Genomic DNA, 6,000 nt, shown 5'->3' with positions numbered 1-6,000 from the left:
AGTGTCAAACTGGTATTGACATTATGTCCCAACCTTGTGCCCTCCAGATTTTTTTTATAACTACAGCTCCTATCAGTCCCAGCCAGCAGTGGTTGGGACAATCAGGAAAGTTGGGGCCTGATGGGTGTGTTCACTCATGAAGCTAAGCCACACCTTGCAAGAGCTGCACAACATGGTATCTGGTTTGCAGGGGAAGCCATAAAGGGTGAGACCGAGGGAACTGGGTCTCTTCAGCCTGGAGAAGAGGAGACTCAGAGGGGATATGTTGGCAACATACAGGTATGTGAGGGGATGTCACATGGAGATGGGTAGAGACCTGTTCTCCCCTGCAGAGGAAGGCAGGAGGCGCTCCAACGGAGCCAAGCTCAAGGAACCAAGGTTCAAGTACCCCAAGGGTGTGGAATGGCCTTCCATGGGAGGTGGTTGAGGCCCCATCGGTGCGGGTGTTCAAGGATAGGCTGGACATGCACATGGTGGGCATATCATGAGCGAAGCCGGCTGGAACCAGGTGTCAGACTAGATGGTCCAGGAAGTCCCTTTGGACTCGCTCTGCTTCTGCGTTTCTGTCTCAGCTTGTGTCCCACATTCAGACAGGCATCTGGTTTCCCTCTTCCCTCCCTTCAAGCAGCAGTTCATATCCCATTGGTCCCTGTGTCTCAGCATGCAGTCCTCCTGCCTGTGTCACCTGCATCTCCCTCAGTGGCCCACACGCTCCGCTGAGTGTGGCTGCAGCCAGCTGCCTTATTTTGTTTTTGATTTTCTTCTGCCTCGCAAAGCAACTGCCTGCTCACTGAAGTAGCTCTGTGGCTACTTAGTGTAGCACTGCAGAAGTGCTCCTCAGTGCCGCCATAGTTGGTGCCGATGTGTGAGCAGATCCCCCCTCCCTCCACCCTCCTTCCACATGTGCCCATGCTCTCCCAAGTGCAGGGCTTACACATGCTGTCACAGTGCCAGGCACATGATGGTGCTGGGGAAAGTCAGATAAATCCTGGTAGAAAAAGCTTGCTTCTATGTGCCTTTGTGTTATAAAATCAAACTTGCAACATCTCTGCACCTCTTTCTCAGAAAATACCAGAAGTCCAAGCAGGCTTCTATTTAGTGTGCATTTCAAAGCTGTTCCTTTAAGAGGTGGCTACTGCTTTTGATTGGAAAAGTCTTTGCAGAATGGGGCTCCCAAAGAAAGTTAATTCCTGCCTATTCTTGTGCAACAGCTAACAAAACTGATAAGGTGGCCAGACAAGTTTTTTTAGCAGTATTGCAATCACCCTTCATTAAATGCCAAGACCCACAATAATCCCTGTGCCTCTGTGATCGTTTTTTTAAAATCTCTTGTAATCAATGCTATTGAATTAAGCCAGACCTCTCACCTTCTTTTGACTGTGTTCCCCTCATTTTGTCATCATCCACCCTGCTACTATGTCATGTGATTCAGAACCTATATAACACTCTATATATGTTCTAAAAGCTTGTAGTTGGTGGAGAGAACCACTACCTGGTAGCATGCTGTCGTAAGTAACCGCAGGGGGACTGAGTGATTTTTCAATAAACTGCTGAGGTTCAAGGCGAAAGGGGTCTTTCCCTACTGAACCCAAATATCCTGTCTCATTGCTGCTATCAAGGCATCCTGACAACAGCATCAGTGTGGACACTTGTGCCTGAATGGAGGCAGCACATATGGCCAGGTAGACTTCCTCAAGGGATCCTACATGGGCATCCGATGGGAAAGTTTTCCAGCAGGCTGCTAGGATAGTGTTTGTCCCACAGCTGTGGGAGGGGGGCAGCAGGGCTTGCTGAAAGCCCCATTGATTGTTGGGCACCATGGGAGCAAAGGAGAGGGCAGGAGGCAGAAAGGGAGACGGGCTCCTTGGGATGCTCGCCCTGTTGGTGATGTGCCGTGCACTGCCCATGTGCTTCTCTCATTCAGGGCAGCTTTCCCAAAAGGAGGCTGGGACTTCTCCGTGTTGTGCAAAGGCCACTTTGCTGAAGCCAAGCAAGTTTTGGTCTGGTCAGTGCCAGCATAGGAGACTGCTTCAGACCTGCATGTACACTGCTTTGAGATTTATGATGGGAAAAGTGTGAAGAATTAGTGTAGTAATTCAAATAACTTGTTGTTATACTTCAATAAACAGCAGTTTATTTATATGTGAGATATACTTTTCTGCTTTACCATGTATTCCTCTGATTTTGTTTCAGGAAGGAAAATGGGGTTTTAACATTTTTTTCCTGCCGTTTCCTGGTGTATTTTTTGGGCTTTCTATCGTTTTCATGGTGTGGCTATACTGCAGCATGGTGTTTTTCTTCCAATTTATCATGATTTAAAATTTAATAGACTTTCTGCACTCTTAAAACGATGACAATCCATGACAAAGACTGGAAAACATGGGTGAAGTTCTGGAGAAGGGGAATGGCATGAAGAGGCCTCCCAGATGGCCATGAGCAAGTGGTCATTAGTGCAGACTAAATGCTTCCTGTAAAGAAACACCAAATTGCATTTCTTTTGTTCCTGGAGGCTGAAGTGCTTTGCACACTAGATAGCTGAGGCTCCCTTGGTATTATGAATCCTAACCAAGCATAGCTAACAATCCCTTTTGTTAGAGAAATTATGGACACATGACCCCGTATGGGTGATGGGTGCCTATTTTGGGGAACTAATTGCTTGGAGATGGTTCGATGACCATCCCTGGAATGTGAGAGCCATTTGGAGAAGTCAGCTTGTTCCACTCACCTAAGGATAAATCAGCTAAGAATAACTTACAGTTTGTGCCTGTGAGCTGGAAGCTGAAAGCCACATTAGGCTACAGTTGATTATCTCTGGCAATCTGAGAGTGTGCAGATCATTCTCTCTGGAGATCTGATGAATGCCTATGCTGCTTGCCTTCAGCTATGTGTATTGCAATAGGGCAGGTTCCAAGTCTCCCAGCAGATGCCTGAAACTGCAGATAGTAGTGAACCTATACAGGCACAGGACCCCCATAAAAGTAGAAAACCTGCAAACATCTATAGCTCCCCCACAAAACCTTAACTCTTAATATTGAGTCCCATCAGCTTCCAAAGTGGTTTCACAGACTAAATGATTGCTTCCTTCCCCATCTTCTGTATATACACAGTCCACCTCTTGCCTTAGTGCACTTAGGAAGCCAACTGCTCCCACTCTCTTGCCCTGCTGCCACTTAGTTTAACCCACTGCTGACCTTCCCCTATTATATTCTGAATGATTTGGCCCTGGAAGTTTCTATTTTGGAGTAACTGTGGACAATAGGCTAAATATGAGCCAACGATGCAATGCAGCTGCCAAAACGGCAAATGCTATGTTGGGATGCATTTACAGAAGTATTACCTCCAAATTGCAAGACATTGTCAGGATCAGGGCCTGAATAACTCTGCAAGTGCTCACAGACCCAGGAGTGCCTTTGCAGGCACTTAGAAGGAGTGACTCTGGAGCAATTACGCAGTGCAGCTGGAGACCCTGAAGACCTGCAGAAAAGGCTTCCCTGCACTGCTGCTCCTTGCTGCAGCAATGCAAGTCTCCTGGGGGTTTCTTGTGCTCCGGCCCCGGCTTCACTTCGCCTTGTTCCCGTTCGTTCCTGCCGTGTTCGAGTCTGTTCCCACCTGGCTCCAGCCAGCACCCTTTCGGCTCTTCCCGTCTTTCCTCCAAGTAGACCCTGTCTTGCTCCAGCCTGCTACAACCCTCGCATCAACGTCTCTCTGGTAAACCGACTCTGGAACTGTGCTCGCTAGCTCGCTCGCTCGCTCTCTGCGCGCCCGCACGTGCCAAACTCGAACTGCTTTCATCCATGCCTCTGACTTGGACCCGCTGACTTGCCCCAGACCTCTGGCCTGTAGTGATCTCCAGACTCAGCTCGAGCTCGTCCCCTGGACCTGGCATTCTGCCCCCGCCTTGCTGCTGCCCGTGGCCCAGCCCTCACAGAAGCAGTAGTTCCCCTATACTCCTCACTAATCAGACTTCAGCTGGAATACTGTGTCCAGTTTTGGGCACTAAGATTTAAGAAAGGTGCAGGTAAATTAGAAAGGGTCCAGCAGAGGGCAACAAAAATGATCCAGGGAAACACTGCCCTGTGAGGAGAGACTGAGAGAACTGGGCATGTTCAGCCTTGAGAAGAGAAGCCTGAGCGGGGATGTGATATCCCTCTAGAAGTGCTCCAAAGGCTGTCACGAAGAGAACAGTTAAGATCTCTTCTTGCCCATATCAGTGTGCAGGACACGGAATAATCAGGTCAAGGTGTGATAACCCAGATTCAGGCTGGGCATCAGGAAAAGCTTCCTCACTGTGAGAGCGATACAACAGTGGAACCAGCTGCCTAGAGAGGCGGTGGGCTCTCCCACACCAAAGACATTCAAAAAGAAACTGGGCAGCCATCTGAGTGGGATGGTGTAACGTGGTGTCCTGCAACAGCAGGGGGCTGGACCCGGTGGCCTTCATGGCCCCTTCCAGCTCTATGATTCTATTTAATTTTTTCAGACCACAGTCAACCGCAGTTAAGTGAAACTGATAACTAAAACAATGGCTTTGGGGGCTTTACTGTACTTGTAGATATATCAAATAGCAAAGAAACACCGTAGGTTTCCACTCCTAAAGAAAGCCAAACCTACCTTGTATTGACTCTGGAACTTCTTCTGGTGGAAGAAAGATAGTGCATGTGTAAGAACGTACCTCCACATAATTCGGAGGCTTTGTTCCCTGTTTGTTCAGTTGTGTTGTGGAGCCCACCCCCTCTTTTCTCTCTATCCTTTCATCACAGTGATTTGGAAACCGGTGGCAGATGCCGCCACAGTGTGGAACTAGTACACTGTTGTGTGGCCATAAACGAACAATGTGATGGCTGTCTGAGCAACTTCTGCATAGCTTGTGGCAGGGGAGGGGGTAGAAGAGCTGGGGTGCACTTTATATTGGTGCATCCCTCAAACATTAAAAGAACAGGTTCATTTATTTATTTATTAGAACAAAACTCATAAAAGTTATTCTCTCCCCAACACCAAAAACTAACAGGACATTTTTTTCAGCATTGCAAACAAAAACACAAATGTGAAAGTTCCTGTTCACAAATAAAATGACTGAGCTTTCTTTGTACACTTTCAAACCACTCTGCATGGCCATAGGTATCCTTTATGAAAGCTGATTTGTCATTAGGGAACTTCTTCTGAATCTGTACCTCGAACGATTTCTTCAGAGTAAGCAAATCTTTCCGGAAGTGCATCTGAATCTAAAATACAAATGCTAGCTCATCACAGGTCAGTCTTGCCACTTAAACTGACAAATCAGCTTTTAGCAGTAAATTAATCTTTGCTTGGACATCCTACCCCATGCATTTTGGCTGATCTAACAAATCTAATGTCTTTAATTCTTAATTTCATGGGCTTGTAATTGCCTTTTAGGCAAATTCTCAGAATGCCTCTCCAATGACTCCTAGAAATTTCCATGCGCACAAATCGAACCCTAACCATTTCCTTCACGAGTCTGGTAGTGGCATTTCCCCATTAGCGTCATTTTAGCGAAAAAAGATGTTATCTTGTCTGGAACCCACTTTCTTGATAAGCCCCAAATCTATTCACATTCACACTCTTTCCCCCCATATTTGCTTCTTACATTAATCTCTGCATTTCGTAACTTTTCCCGTAGTTTGGCCATTTGCATTTTGCTAATCTCTTTCTACATTACAAAGAGTAAGCCAGATAGGGTTTCTGCAAATTCTTTGTTCTTACAGTATATGAATAAATGTTACGCTGCAGTCATATAGAATATGATTAATCCTTGTTTATCTATATTTGATGGATACATTTGATATGCCATTATTTCTGGCTTTTAAAAGCCCTTCCAAATCACTTAAAATAAAAAATAATCAACACTACAATAAAAGCACAGAATACGAATAGCTCACACCAAAACATCTGAAACAACAAAAAGCAAGCATGATTTAAAAGAATATAAAATATGTTTTCCAGCCAACCAAAGCCTTTGAAAACATAATGTTTTTGCTAGCT

The sequence above is a fragment of the Varanus komodoensis genome, unplaced genomic scaffold (assembly GCF_004798865.1).
Source record: "Varanus komodoensis strain SLA01 unplaced genomic scaffold, ASM479886v1 scaffold7_3, whole genome shotgun sequence".
In the NCBI taxonomy this organism is placed as follows: domain Eukaryota; kingdom Metazoa; phylum Chordata; class Lepidosauria; order Squamata; family Varanidae; genus Varanus; species Varanus komodoensis.
Note: the sequence above shows the minus strand (reverse complement) of the source record.